Source organism: Aquarana catesbeiana, linkage group LG08, assembly GCF_042186555.1.
Source record: "Aquarana catesbeiana isolate 2022-GZ linkage group LG08, ASM4218655v1, whole genome shotgun sequence".
NCBI lineage: Eukaryota > Metazoa > Chordata > Amphibia > Anura > Ranidae > Aquarana > Aquarana catesbeiana.
In genome coordinates this window covers 6,956,814-6,970,752 of record NC_133331.1, presented here as the reverse complement: position 1 = coordinate 6,970,752, position 13,939 = coordinate 6,956,814, and the positions used below count along the sequence as shown (strand labels likewise).

The window sequence follows — 13,939 nt, the reverse complement described above, 5'->3', positions numbered from 1 at the left end:
CTCTCGTTGTATTCCGACAAAAATTGATACCATACCTTTAGGTCCTCACGATGCTCCTTAGTAAGCCTAATGAAATGGGCCGGTGCTTTTACCCCAGCTGTAGCCGCAGACAGCCGTCGGCAAAAGACCCTACCCATGGGTATGATTCTACAAGCAAAGTTCAACTTACCAAGCAAAGATTGGAGATCCCTCAGCTGTATTTTCTTCATCCCATGAATCCGCCTTATTTCCGTGTGCAGATCCACTAACTTTTCTTGCGGTAACCTACATTCCATTGCCATTGAATCAATAACAATGCCCAAAAAGCTAATCTCTGTGGTGGGGCCCTCAGTTTTGTCAGCGGCCAGGGGAACTCCAAACCGTTCTGCAATGTGTTGCAACGTTGACAATAAAATCGCACACACACTGGAAGAAGGTGGGCCTATGCATAGGAAATCATCTAAATAGTGTATCATAGATTCAAGCCCAGACAAATCTCTTACCACCCACTCCAAAAAGGAACTGAAAACTTCAAACATGGCGCAGGAAATGGAGCAACCCATAGGTAAGCATTTGTCCACATAAAACTATTCCTGCCACTGGCAACCCAACAGCCAAAAACTGTCCGGGTGTACTGGAAGCAGCCTAAACGCCGCCTCAATATCAGCTTTTGCCATCAGTGCCCCTTTTCCATAGCTCCTGACCCATCGAACCGCTGCATCAAACGAAGTGTACGACACGGTGCAGACGTCCGGGTCAATGAAATCGTTAACCGAACCCCTTTTGGAAATGATAAGTGGTGAATTAGCCGAAACGTATTCGGCTCTTTCTTTGGCACCACCCCCAGAGGGGACACCACCAAGTCTTTCAATGGTTTTGCCCCAAACGGCCCCCCCATCCGTCCTAAAGCCACTTCCTTTTCCAATTTCTCCCCCACCACCCCCGGGTGTTGCAATCCCGATTTTAAATTCCGTGCTACTGGGAGGAACCACCGCCAATGAACATGGAATTTTGAACCCTTCTCTAAAACCCTCAGTGATCAGTAACGCCGCTTTCCTATCCGGATACTTACTTAGGAAAGGTTGCATCCTTTCCACCTTCACTGGCGACCTCCCTTTTGTTAGCAGACTCCCCTGCACGCTTACCTTTTTTGAAACACCGAGACAGGGTGTGGGCTCCCCCACATCCTGAACACTCGTGCTTGAATTTGCAGGACCCCCCAAACTTACAGGATCCTTCATTATACTGCCAGCATACCCCCCATTTTCTGCCGGCCGGTAGTCCTGAGGAGTTAGTACCCCCGGCCCCCCCTTGAAATAACTGAGGCGGGGTCCTAGCCCACGACATCAGTTTCATCCACAGGCTAATATCCTTATGGTCCCAACACAGAGCCGGACGCACCGCTCTGCGTTGACGAAACTGCTCATCGTAACGTAACCACGCAGTTCCCCCGTACACTCTATGTGCCTCACCTATAGCATCCATATAACTTGTTCGGGGGTTCTTTTCGCCAATGACACTAGCCATGATAGCGAACGCTTGCAACCAATTCACAAACGTCCGCGGTATCAATCTATATCTCCTCTTCTCCTCATCCTCCTTCTTGGAATTGTCGCGTTTAACCCTATCCAGGTTAAACTTTTCCAATGGCAACAAGGAGAAAATTTCCACGTACTCACCTTTATGAATTTTCTCCCTCACTTCAGGTTTCAAGTTTGCCCCTAACGGGCCTTCAAAACAAACATATATCTCACATTTTGCAGCATCTGCCAGCCTAACCACATCAGTCCTGCCTTTTGTTTCTGCAGCCCCCTTCTCACCTGCTGTTTCCTTGTCTGCCACCTTCTCTGGCGTTGTGGTAGCTGGCACCTCTGTGACCGCAGCCCCCCCTGTCCCCCTTTGTGCGTCCCCTAGCGGAGCCTGCCCTGGTCCCTCTCCAAAGCGACCAACCAGGACCCTTAAACCCTCCAATAGCTCCTGGAGCTGTCCCTCTGACCCCGAACTGGCGGGTGCCGTAGTCGCCAGTGGTTGGTCAGTAGCCTGACCCACCCCGCTCTGCGAAGGTGTCACCATCCCTCCTGCAGTCGTTGCTATCCCCCCCCCAGCAAACCCTGCAAAGCATTAGTAAAGGAAAAGTTATCACTAGACTTACCGGGTTGACCAGGAGTCCTCCCAACAGCCGCTGTGCTGCTCTCCCTTGCTGGTTCCGGCTGCTGTAGCCCATCTTCCTCATCGGACACCCATCTTCGGACTGTTCCCCTTGCACTGGGACTGGCGTCAGAGGTAGCCCCCCAGGAGAAGCCCTCCTGGAGGCCGGAAGCCCACGCTGGTGTGAGGCCTGCACTGTGCGACGAGTCACCGCTGATCCCTGCTGCCCTGAACTTCCAGCTACCGGGCCAGCCTGGGCACTGTTTCCGTCGCCATCTTGGGACACGTCCCCCCTGCCCGGTAAGCTCCGCCCACCCGCGGTGCCGCTCGATCCACGCGACCCGGACGTTGCTGCTCTCGGTGCCGTTCTCCCCCTTCTCCACCCTCCCACACTCGTGCAGAGCTGCTGAGAGGCTGTTGGAAACCCTCCGTGCAGTGCCGGCGTGCGGGGAAGCGGCGCCATGTTGGCCCGTGGCCCCGCCCACCGCTCCGTGACCGCGGCGTGCAACTCGCCCGGGCCCCGCTGAATCAACTGTGTGGCTCCTCTTGGCCGGCGGTGTCGATTGCTCCCCCCTCGGGCTCCGTGCCAGGCGGCCCGCTCCGTGTGCTGGCCCAGGTGAATAGCGCGCCGGAGGCCGCGATCTCCGCGCACGCGCAGACGGCTCACCTTCTCCCCCTGCATGGCTTGCTTCTCCCCCGAGCATCGCTGCGACCTGGCTGTGAAGCCAGTCTGATCCATTCGCCGCCGCCGCCTGCCGCAACCGCGCCACAATCGCCTCGACGTCGGCCATTGTGTCTGAGGAGCAGAGAAATTCTGCCTCCTCCTGTCTCCTTCCCAGCACACTGCTCCGTTTTTGCTCCTCCCCTCTTTTATATGGCCACTCCTCCCTACTTTCCTGTTATCTCCTCCCACACTTTTCCTCGAAACATTAACCCTGTGTGTCACTGTCATGCCCGGCCCTGCACTATTCCTCTTCTTTCCATCATTCCGGGCCTCACTGGACTGTTATATGGCAATGGATTTAGATGATTTTTCATCCTAGCAAGTGGGGGGTGGGGGGGGGTAGGAGTAGGGTAAGCTCGGCGTTCAGCTTTAAAATGATCACAAACGGATATATGGAGGACCAATCCACAGCTAGCTTTCTTTTTCGGAGTTCAGTGATGAGATCACCACCGGAAGTCCTAGAACCCCACAACCCCATTTGTCCCTCCTAATGAAGTCACAATAACTTAAAGTGTTTGTTATTTATTTTTATTTTTTTAAATGGGACTTTACAAACATGTTCTACTTACCTGATCTGTGCAGTTGGTTTTGCACAGAGCAGCTCGGATCCTCCTCTTCTTAGGTCCCTCCTCCCTGGTCCTGGCCCCTCCCTCCTATCGCTTGCCCCCACAGCCAGCAGCTCTCTATGGGGGCACCCAAGCCGAGTCAGAGCTCCGTATATCCATCTAGACACGGAGCCTCGGCCTGGTCCCGCCCCCTCTCTCCCCTGATTGGATGGATGACTGACTGCCGCGGGGGGGGGCCAATGGCGCCACTGCTGTGTCTCAGCCAATCAGGAGGGGTGTGTGATGGCTTAGACACACATGGACTTCGCTGGAGATGGGGCTCAGGTAAGTATTAAGGGGCGCTGGGGAGGCTGCTACACAGTTTTTTTATCTTATTGCATTAAGATAAAAAAACCTTCTGCCCTTCTGCCTCCTTTTATTAATTTTATTATTATTTTTTTTTAAAACTAGGAGGTTTATACTTACCTGGCCTGTGCAGTGGAATTACACAGAGCGGCCACGAACCTCCTCGGGTCCCCCCGCCAGCACTCCTGGCTCCTCCCCTCCAGCGAGTGCCCCCATAGAGAAATCCGCTTTCCATGGGCTCACTCTCGAGCCTCTTTTTCCACGTCTATCGACACAGACAGCGAGACTTGGGCCCCGTCACTGGTTTTTATTGACAGCAGTGGGAGCCAATGGTTCCCGCTGCCTCAGCAAAGCCTGAGAGTCCAGGAAGTGGAGGGGAGGGGAGAGAAGAGCTGCAGAGGGGTACAGCGCTGGATCAAATGAGGGCTCAGGTAAGTATAAGGGGGGGGGGGATCCTGATGCCTAAATATTTTACCTTAATGCAAGGAACGCATTAAAGGATAGGCTCACCTTTGGGAACATGTTGCACGTTCCACCCGAATGAAGCCCTCCAGTGGCGCACTGTCAACACTGACAGGGCTTCCATCTTCATCCGGTCTTCCTTCCGGGTTCGCGGGGCTCCGTCTGCTTGAACGGCCAAGCTGCGATGACATCACCTGCATGCGCATGCATCACAACACCAGCTCCGTCCAGATAAGGCCAATAACATAACAAGTCTAAACTGAACTGGCTGTGCTAATAAAATACCCCCCGCTCCCCTCCCCCAACCACCAGCTCTACCAACAGACAACACTTTTATATACCAGGATATTATATGTATCAGAAATGTAACCATCTGTTGTTGTTTCGACAAGTTAATTACAGGTAAGTCACCAATATTGGGTATAGTATAATAACTGCGCACTTCAACTATATATTCCGAGACCATTCAGAGACCAGAGGGACTCCTATCCGAAACTCCCCACATTTTAGATCGGAGGGGGGGTCTCAAACTTGCGGTCCCTCCAGCTGTTGCAAAACTACAAGTCCCATCATGCCTCTGCCTGTGGGAGTCATGCCTGTAACTGTCAGCCTTGCAATGCCTCATGGGACTTGTAGTTTTGCACCAGTTGGAGGCACCGCTGTATCCTGGCCTAGGCCGACAAGGCTCAGGCCTAGGGCAGCACGGAAAAAGTCCCCACCCGGCTTGCGCTATTTATTTTTACCATTCCCCTGTCCCATTGCAGAGATTTCTCTTCACTTCCTGCCCTATAGCCAAACAGGAAGTGAGAGGAAATCTATGCAAATTAAGGGAATCGATTGCGCGCCCCCCCCCGGGGGCCCTCAGAACTAGTGTCCCCACTCGAAAATTTCAGGGTGGGTCTTAAACAGCAAGGGGTGTGGCCTTAACAGGAAGGGGTGGGTCATATTTAAATTAGGGGGTGCACGAGTTTAGTCAGGCCTAGGGCAGCACAAAACCTAAATACACTTCTGGTTGGGGGGCCGCCAGTTTGAGACCCCCCCTTGTTTTAAAACAACAAAAATAAACTCCCCACCCCACAGTGGGGGTTGGGTCGATCCAGGTCTGCCATACCTTATCAAAAAAATTTTTAACACAACCCCTGGAAATATAGGTTGCTCTGTAAAATGGCAAAAATGGCATCATGGAATTCATTAGACCGGGGGGGGGGGGTTGTTAAGCCGCCGATGGCGATCAACCCGCCGACCGGTCAATCGGGAACACAGCCCCACCCACAACACAAAGCCCCCGCCCCCCCCCCCCCCCGGTCCTTGGCAAAATTGTCCCTGAATGGCAGTTTGGAAATGTGGTCACCCTAGAACACAGCCCCACCCACAACACAAAGACCTTTCCCCCCAGACACCGCTCTCCTCTTCACTGTAATGTAAAGATCGGGAGAAGTCACAGTACTGGATGGAGGGCGGGGGCAGGAGCCTAGCAACCAATCACCAGCTTGCTAATGTAAAAAGTTAACTCTCAGATCCCGCCCCCCCCCCCCCGCCCTCTATCCAGTACTGTGACTTCTCCTGTTCTCTGCTCTGCTATACACCGGTGTAAGGTAGGAGAGGCTACCTAAATACTGGTGTGAAGGGGACAGAGGACATCGCACAGGGAGGGCAGGGAACATTACAGTGGGGGGGGGCAGAGGACACTACAGTGGGGGGGTGTGAAGAAAGCAGAGGACACTGCTTTGGGGGAGGGGCACAGGACACTGCAAAAGTAGGAGGGGCAGAGGACCTTACGGCAGTGTGGAGGTGGGCAGGACACTGCTACGGGGAGGGGGGTTTCCTCCCACACTATAAAAGACATGCTACTTTGCGTTGGTGGTGCAGTGGTGAGCATAGCTGCTTTCTAAGCAGATGACCCGGGTTCGATTCCCGGCCAACGCCATCTCCAAGATATCTGCCTCACCTTCTAAGTGTATTGAGTCCCCAGGGGGGGAAGTGCTATACAAATTAAGTGTTGAGTATATATGAAAAAGGAAAGAGATTGTGGGACTTTATATGAAGCACACTACTAAATGAAACGAACCAATGAGCATAATAATTGTTTATTTACAAATGGCATATATACATATAAATTGGTAGAGAAGGTATATATAATGTAATATAAAAAAAAAGGTCTCGACAGATATCATCAAAACAATTGATAGTACACAATTATTCCACCATGATACACATAATGATGGACCTCGGGTATGTGGGCCCAAATTGTACCGGTAACATTTCTACATGGATAAGAATGATTTGTTAACCACTTTAGGACCGAGCCTCTTTCTGAGATTTGGTGTTTACAAGTTAAAAACATTTTTTTTGCTAGAAAATTACTTAGAATCCCCAAACATTATACATTTTTTTTCTAACGCCCTAGAGAATAAAATGGCGGTTGTTGCAATACTTTTTGTCACACCTTATTTGCGCAGCGGTCTTAAAAGCGCACTTTTTTTGAAAAAAAAACACTTTTTTTAATTAAAAAATAAGACAACAGTAAAGTTAGCCCAATTTTTTTTAATATTGTGAAAGATAATTTTACCCGAGTAAATTGATACCCAACATGTCGCGCTTCAAAGTTGCGCCCGCTTGTAGAATGGCGACAAACTTTTACCCTTAAAAATCTCCATAGGCAACATTTAAAAAATTCTACAGGTTGCATGTTTTGAGCTACAGAGGAGGTCTAGAGCTAGAATTATTGCTCTTGCGCTAACGATCGCAGCGATACCTCACATGTGTGGTTTGCACACCGTTTTCATATGCGGGCGCTGCTCACGTATGCGTTAGCTTCTGCGTGCGAGCTCGTCCGGACCGGGCACTTTAAAAAATGTTTTGTTTATTTTCTTTATTTTGACACTGTTTTTGGGTCACTTTTATTCCTATTACAAGGAATGTAAACATCCCTTGTAATAGAAAAAAGCATGACAGTTCCTCTTAAATATGAGATCTGGGGGGTCAAAAAGACATCACATCTCACATTTACACTAAAATCCAATAAAAAAATGTAAAAAAAATTATGTCATTCTAAAAAAATAAATAAATAAATAAATGGCCCTTTAAGAGCTATGGGCGGAAGTGACGTTTTGACGTCGCCTCTGCCCTGCAGGTGTATGGAGTCGGGTGGGGGTCATCTTCCCCTCACTCGTCTCCATACCCAGGCAGGGGACAGATGTGATCGCCGCTGCCAAGAGCACCGGAGAGCGGTGGGAGAGGGGGGGGGCCCTCTCCCGCCGCCGATAAAAGTGATCTTGTGGCGTAGCCGCCACAGTGACCACTTTTATCTTGCAGCGGACCGCCCTCTGAAGAAGAGGATACCAGGGTTATGGTAGCTAGCTGCTGCTATTACAACGGTATTCCACTTCAAACAGTATTCCGACATATTCCTGCGGCGGGCGGTCCGTAAGCGGTTAAAATAAAATATAATAAAATACAGACCTTGGGTATGTGGGCCCAAATTGTACCGGTAACATTTCTACATGGATAAGAATGATTGGTTATAATAAAATACAGATATTGCATGTAGTTACTGTGACGCGGCATCGTAGGACAGCTCTACGCGTTTCGTGGTCATAATACCACTCATCAGGAGCAGATGCATTTTTGGGAGGATCTATAATAGGGTAGAAAATGCCCAAGATAGTATGATGGTAAAAAAGGGGGAAGTATGGAAGAAGGATAAAAATAGAGGGGAGCACAACAGACCCCCAAACACTCTCACCTCGCTGTAGTAAATAGATAAAACTGTTGATGATATCAATAAATGGAGGCAATATAGAAGACGTCACCCCCGGGAGCGGAGGCGGGAACACCTGCGGCAAGGCGGCAGCACCAACACCAATAAATACACATAAAGATGAGATCTCCGATTATCAGCTGTGGTCTATATAAAAAGTGCTGTATACCATTCCAGGATAATCTGGGAACATTAACCACTTGCCGACTAGGCGCCCCCCGGAGCCGATGCGGGGGCCCGGCGGGCGCGATGACCAGTGGGTGCGATGACCGGTGGGCGCGATGACCGACGGGCACCCGCGATCGCTCGTGATGCAGCAAGAACCGGGATCTGTGTGTGTAAACACCAGATCCGGGTTCTTTCAGGGGAGAAATGACTGATGGTGTGTTCATACAAAGTATGAACAGCGATCTGTCATTTCCCCTAGTAAGTCCCATCCCCCCCCTTCACTTAGAACACAGAGAGGGAACACACATTTAACCCCTTGATCGCCCCCCTAGTGTTCACCCCTTTCCTGCCAGTGACATTTTTACAGTAATCAGTGCATTTTTACAGCACCGATCGCTGTAAAATTGTCAATGGTCCCAAAAATGTGTCAAAAGTGTCCGATCTGTCCGCCGCAATGTCGCAGTCCCGATAAAAATCGCAGATTGCCGCCATTACTAGTGAAAAAAAATTATAAAAATGCCATAAATCTATCCCCTATTTTTGTAGACGCTATAACGTTTGCGCAAACCAATCAATATACGCTGCCAGTGACATTTATACAGTAATCAATGAATTTTTTTTATAGCACTGATCGCTGTATAAATGTCACTGGTCCCAAAAATGTGTCAAAAGTGTCTGATCTGTCTGCTTTTGCAGTCCCGCTAATGATCACAGATAGTAAAAAAAAAAAATAATAATAATTATTATTATTAGTAATAAGTATATTATGATTAGTATATAATATTAGTATATTAGTATATTATTATTATTATAATTATACTATTTCTATTATTATATTATTATTATTATTATTAATTATTAGTAAAAAAAATAATAATAATAAAAATGTCACAAATCTATCCCCTATTTTGTAAGAACTTTTGCACAAACCAATCAATATACGCTTATTGCGATTTTTTTTTTACCAAAAATATGTAGAAGAATACATATCGGCCTAAACTGAGGAAAAAATTAAAAAACTGGGATATTTATTACAGCAAAAAGTAAAAGATATTGCGTTTTTTTTTAAATTGTCGTTTTTCTTTTTTGTTTATAGCGCAAAAAATAAAACCCGCAGAGGTGATCAAATACCACCAAAATACCTCCTCGGACTCATTGCGAGCTCATATCTCCATGATTCCTAAGACCACGGAGGAGGCTTACGAACCCCAGGCGTTTCGCCCAATTTCCCTATTAAATGAGGGTGTGAAACTTTTGGGGAACATTCTATGCCTTCGCATTAACAAATATTTGCGCTCCTTGGTTCACAGAGACCAGGTGGGCTTCGTACGTGGCCGTAAGGCGGGGGGGACAATGTCCGGAAGGTTGTCCACTTGATCACCCTACTACAGCAACGCAAAATCCCCGGCTTTCTCCTTTCTCTTGACATATATAAAGCTTTCGATACCCTCTCATGGGACTATCTACGTTACGTGCTACAACGTTGGGGCTTTGGCGACTCGATTCTGTGCAATCACTCCATTCTCAACCCCCTCTGCCTCAGTTCGTTATGCTGGTTGCCTCTCACCCTCTTTTCCTATCTCTAGGGGAACGAGGCAGGGCTGCCCTCCATCCCCGGTCCTCTTTGTTCTTGCCCTCGAACCGCTAGCTATTGCCCTTAGGGCAGACTCTAATATCACGGGCATCCCTTATGCAGGTGACAACTATAAATTGAATATGTTCGCTGATGATGCCCTCTTGACCCTCACCAACCCCATCGTCGCCCTACCAAATCTCCAGGCCCTTCTAACCCGCTTTTCAACTATCTCCGGCCTCCGTATTAACCCACACAAAACTACCGCCCTGAACGTAACTCTCCCAGGCCCCCTAATCTTACACCTCCAATCTTCCTTCCCTTACCGCTGGGCAAGCTCTTCCCTGGACTACCTGGGCGTCAAGTTGACCCCCTCTTACGCTTCCCTTTTCTCCGCCAACTACTACCCACTCTTACGCACAATTACTGCTCTCATGACATCTTGGCGATTCCCCTCTTTATCCTGGATCGGCCGTATCCATGCGGTCAAGATGACCATTCTTCCGAAGATTCTTTATTTTTTTCGAACCCTTCCTGTCCGGGTCCCTGCCTTCTATCTGAGACTGCTTCAGAACAGACTTCTCGCCTTTATCTGGGCACATAAACGCCCCAGGGTTTCCCGCTCTACGCTCTATGCTCATAGGTTACGGGGTGGGCTGGGCGTTCCGGACGTTGCAAAGTATTACCAAGCAGCCCAAATTTCCCAACTCTCCATGCTCCACACCACTTCTGATATCCCCTTATGGGTTCTCCTGGAGGTACCCAATTGCGCGCCTGTCCCTATCTCTGCCCTATTGTGGCTACCCCCTAAAATGCGACCGCCTTCTGCCAGCCCCCTTATGATACACAGTCTGAAATTATGGGACTCGATACGATACTCGGGCAGGCTTATGTCCCCATTCTTGCCGCTGCTTCCCCTCTTGAATAACCCTATGTTCCCACCTGGCCTAGAACAACCCCACATCTTCTCATGGTGTCCCACCCATGGGTTTTCCCTTGTTCGCCACTTTCTTCATACCCGCGCCTTTCCCACGTGGTCCTCGTTTCCAGAGACCCAGGAAGCTCCACCTGCCGAACTCTTCCGTTATATCCAACTGCGACACTGGATAACTTCCCTTCGACGCCTGGGCTCCTTTCCGTATCAAATGACTGCCTTTGAGCACTCCTGCCAACATTGCCCAGGTGCTCGTGGCACCATTTCCATGATATACTCCTTACTAACTGCTGGCAACAATTCCACTACCCTTTCCTATATGCTTAAATGGGAACGCGACCTATCCACCATAGATATAGCAGACTGGAGTAAAGCCTGGTCCAGCATAGCAAAATGCTCCTTTAACACTGCCACGTTGGAGGCGGCCTATAAGGTCCTCCTGCGCTGGTATTGGGTCCCAGCCCGTATCGCCAAATCAAACCCATCATGCAATGACAGATGCTTTCGAAGTTGGGGTCAACGAGGAGATGAACTGCACATGTGGTGGTCCTCTTTCCTCCCTATTTCATGCTCCCTTCCGCAAAGACCCCAAATTTGCATTACTCCATTGCCCGCTCCCGGGCCTCTTCTCTCATCAACAAAAACTAGCTACATACTTATTTATTGCCGCCAAACGAACAATAGCGAGGGCTTGGAAAAAACCCTCTGTCTCATTTGCAGAGGTGAAGAATTCCTTGACGACCCTCATGATCCACGAGAAAATGTCCAGCGTCCTCCACGACTCCCATGCAAAATTCCTTAAGGTATGGGCCCCGTGGTGGTCCTACACACTCCCCAACCTAAATCCGACTAGTCTAGGTCTGTAGATTCAACTTGAACTAGCCTCCAGCCTGAGGGACCTCTTTTTCCCCCTCCCATTTCCTCTCTTTCTGGGCCTCTCGCCCGCCGCTCTGTTCTACTCTTATATCCTTTCCTCCTTCCCCCTCCGTTGTTGTATATGTGTTCTTTTCCCCTCTTTTTTTTCTCTTTTTCTTTCTTCTTTCCTCTCTTCTCGTGTTTGTTTGTCTCCCCCCTACCCCGTTTTGCGGACAACTCCGCTCACTTTTGTCTGCCTTAGCCCCTGGGCCTTATGGCTTGGGCATAGCGCACTGACCGCCGGCCCTGGCTGACAGGTCAATGTCAGTTGATAAAAAAATGTTCATTATGTGCTTTCATGTAAACCTTTTTCCTATGTTTATGTGCGTGGGAACTCGTTATCTGGGTTTTTCCCTTTCTTATATTTTAATAAAAAACATTGTACCAGAAGAAGTATAAGTAGAGATATCACAGTAGCCCAATAGGCACATAAATGGTTTGGCTGAGATATTGATATCCAGTAGCCTATGAAAGGTACCAATCACCTCCACCCAGTATCTATGGAGTTTAGGACACCGCCAGAGAAGATGTATCAACGTACCTATGTTACCACACCTAGCACAGGCTGGCTCAGATCCCAGGCCAATGGTATGCAAAAATTGAGGAGTTCTATAAACCCCTTCTTAATAAGTAATTAAACAGTACTGACTGGCATATTCAAGGCTTTGGATATCTTTTTATAACCTTTTCCATCTTTGTAAAGTTTCATTACCTTGTTACGACAGTCTTTTGGCTGTTCTTTTTTACCTCCTCATGGTTCAGACAGTGTCTAGCCTGCTTAGTGCATACCTCTGAGAGCTAACAAACTCATTGACTATGTATACACAGACACTAATTGTGATTTAAAAAGGGAAATTAACCATTTTAACCTGTGTGTGCCACCTCCTGTGTCTGTGCCAAGGCCAAACATTCCAGGGTATGTAAAATTTTTATAAGGGCCATTTGGGTGATTTCTGTTATCATTATGATTTAAAAAGGATCCAAAAAAAACTATGTGATAATAAATGGCTTCATGTGATTGCTATCCCTAAATAAAAGACAGTATTTTGCCATGAAAAAAAAAAAAAAAAAATACCACCAAAAGAAAGCTCTATTTGTGAGAAAAAAAGGACGCCAATTTTGTTTGGGTGCAGCGCCGCACGACTGCGCAATTGTCAGTTAAAGCGCCGCAGTGCCGAATTGTAAAAAGTGCTCTGGTCAGGAAGGGGGTAAAATCTTCCGGGGCTGAAGAGGTTAATAGGATATCAATGGAGGGATTGCACAGCTGATAAAGGAAGGAAAGTAAAGCTGGCCGAGGACCTATTTTTACACGGCTATTCTCTGCTTTATCTTATGCCTTCGGTGCTACACACTCGTTTTTCCTCTCACTTGGTTTACCAACCACGGCCTTATGGTTCTGGGCCAGCTTTCATTTCCTTTGTTTATCAGCTGTGCAATCACTCCACTGATATCCTATTAGGCCGGGTTCACACTGGCCGTTGGTTGTCGGGGTCTGCGGGTTCACACTGACCGTTGGTTGTCAGGGTCTGCGGGTTCACACTGGCCGTTGGTTGTCGGGGTGTGCGGGTTCACACTGGTCGTTGGTTGTCGGGGTCTACGGATTCACACTGACCGTTGGTTGTCGGGGTCTGCGGGTTCACACTGGCCGTTGGTTGTCGAGGTCTGCGGGTTCACACTGACCGTTGGTTGTCGGGGTCTACGGATTCACACTGACCGTTGGTTGTCGGGGTCTGCGGGTTCACACTGGCCGTTGGTTGTCGGGGTGTGCGGGTTCACACTGGTCGTTGGTTGTCGGGGTCTACGGATTCACACTGACCGTTGGTTGTCGGGGTCTGCGGGTTCACACTGGCCGTTGGTTGTCGGGGTCTGCGGGTTCACACTGACCGTTGGTTGTCGGGGTCTGCGGGTTCACACTGGCCGTTGGTTGTCGGGGTCTGCGGGTTCACACTGGCCGTTGGTTGTCGGGGTCTGCGGGTTCACACTGGCCGTTGGTTGTCGGGGTGTGCTGGTTCACACTGGCCGTTGGTTGTCGGGGTCTGCGGGTTCACACTGGCCGTTGGTTGTCGGGGTCTGCGGGTTCACACTGGCCGTTGGTTGTCGGGGTCTGCGGGTTCACACTGGCCGTTGGTTGTCGGGGTGTGCTGGTTCACACTGGCCGTTGGTTGTCGGGGTCTGCGGGTTCACACTGGCCGTTAGTTGTCGGGGTGTGCGGGTTCACACTGGCCGTTGGTTGTCAGGGTCTGCGGGTTCACACTGGTGCGACACGACAGTTGTACTACTTTGGATCTGACTTTCCCCCCAGCGACTTGAAGTCAGAAACGCGTCTGACTTCAATGAACGGGGATCCGACTTCGATCCCCGATAA

At 49.3% G+C, this 13,939-nt stretch overlaps 1 protein-coding gene and 1 non-coding gene across 4 annotated transcripts in view; one reads left to right on the top strand and one right to left on the bottom strand.

Annotated features, from left to right (window-relative positions):
• The window catches only part of LOC141105568 (RRP12-like protein), a 305,552-nt gene that overhangs the window by 82,000 nt on the left and 209,613 nt on the right, over positions 1 to 13,939 (bottom strand). The window lies entirely within an intron of this gene.
• Positions 6,079 to 6,150, top strand: TRNAR-UCU (transfer RNA arginine (anticodon UCU)). Its single transcript has one exon. It is a non-coding gene; the product is annotated as a tRNA-Arg (tRNA).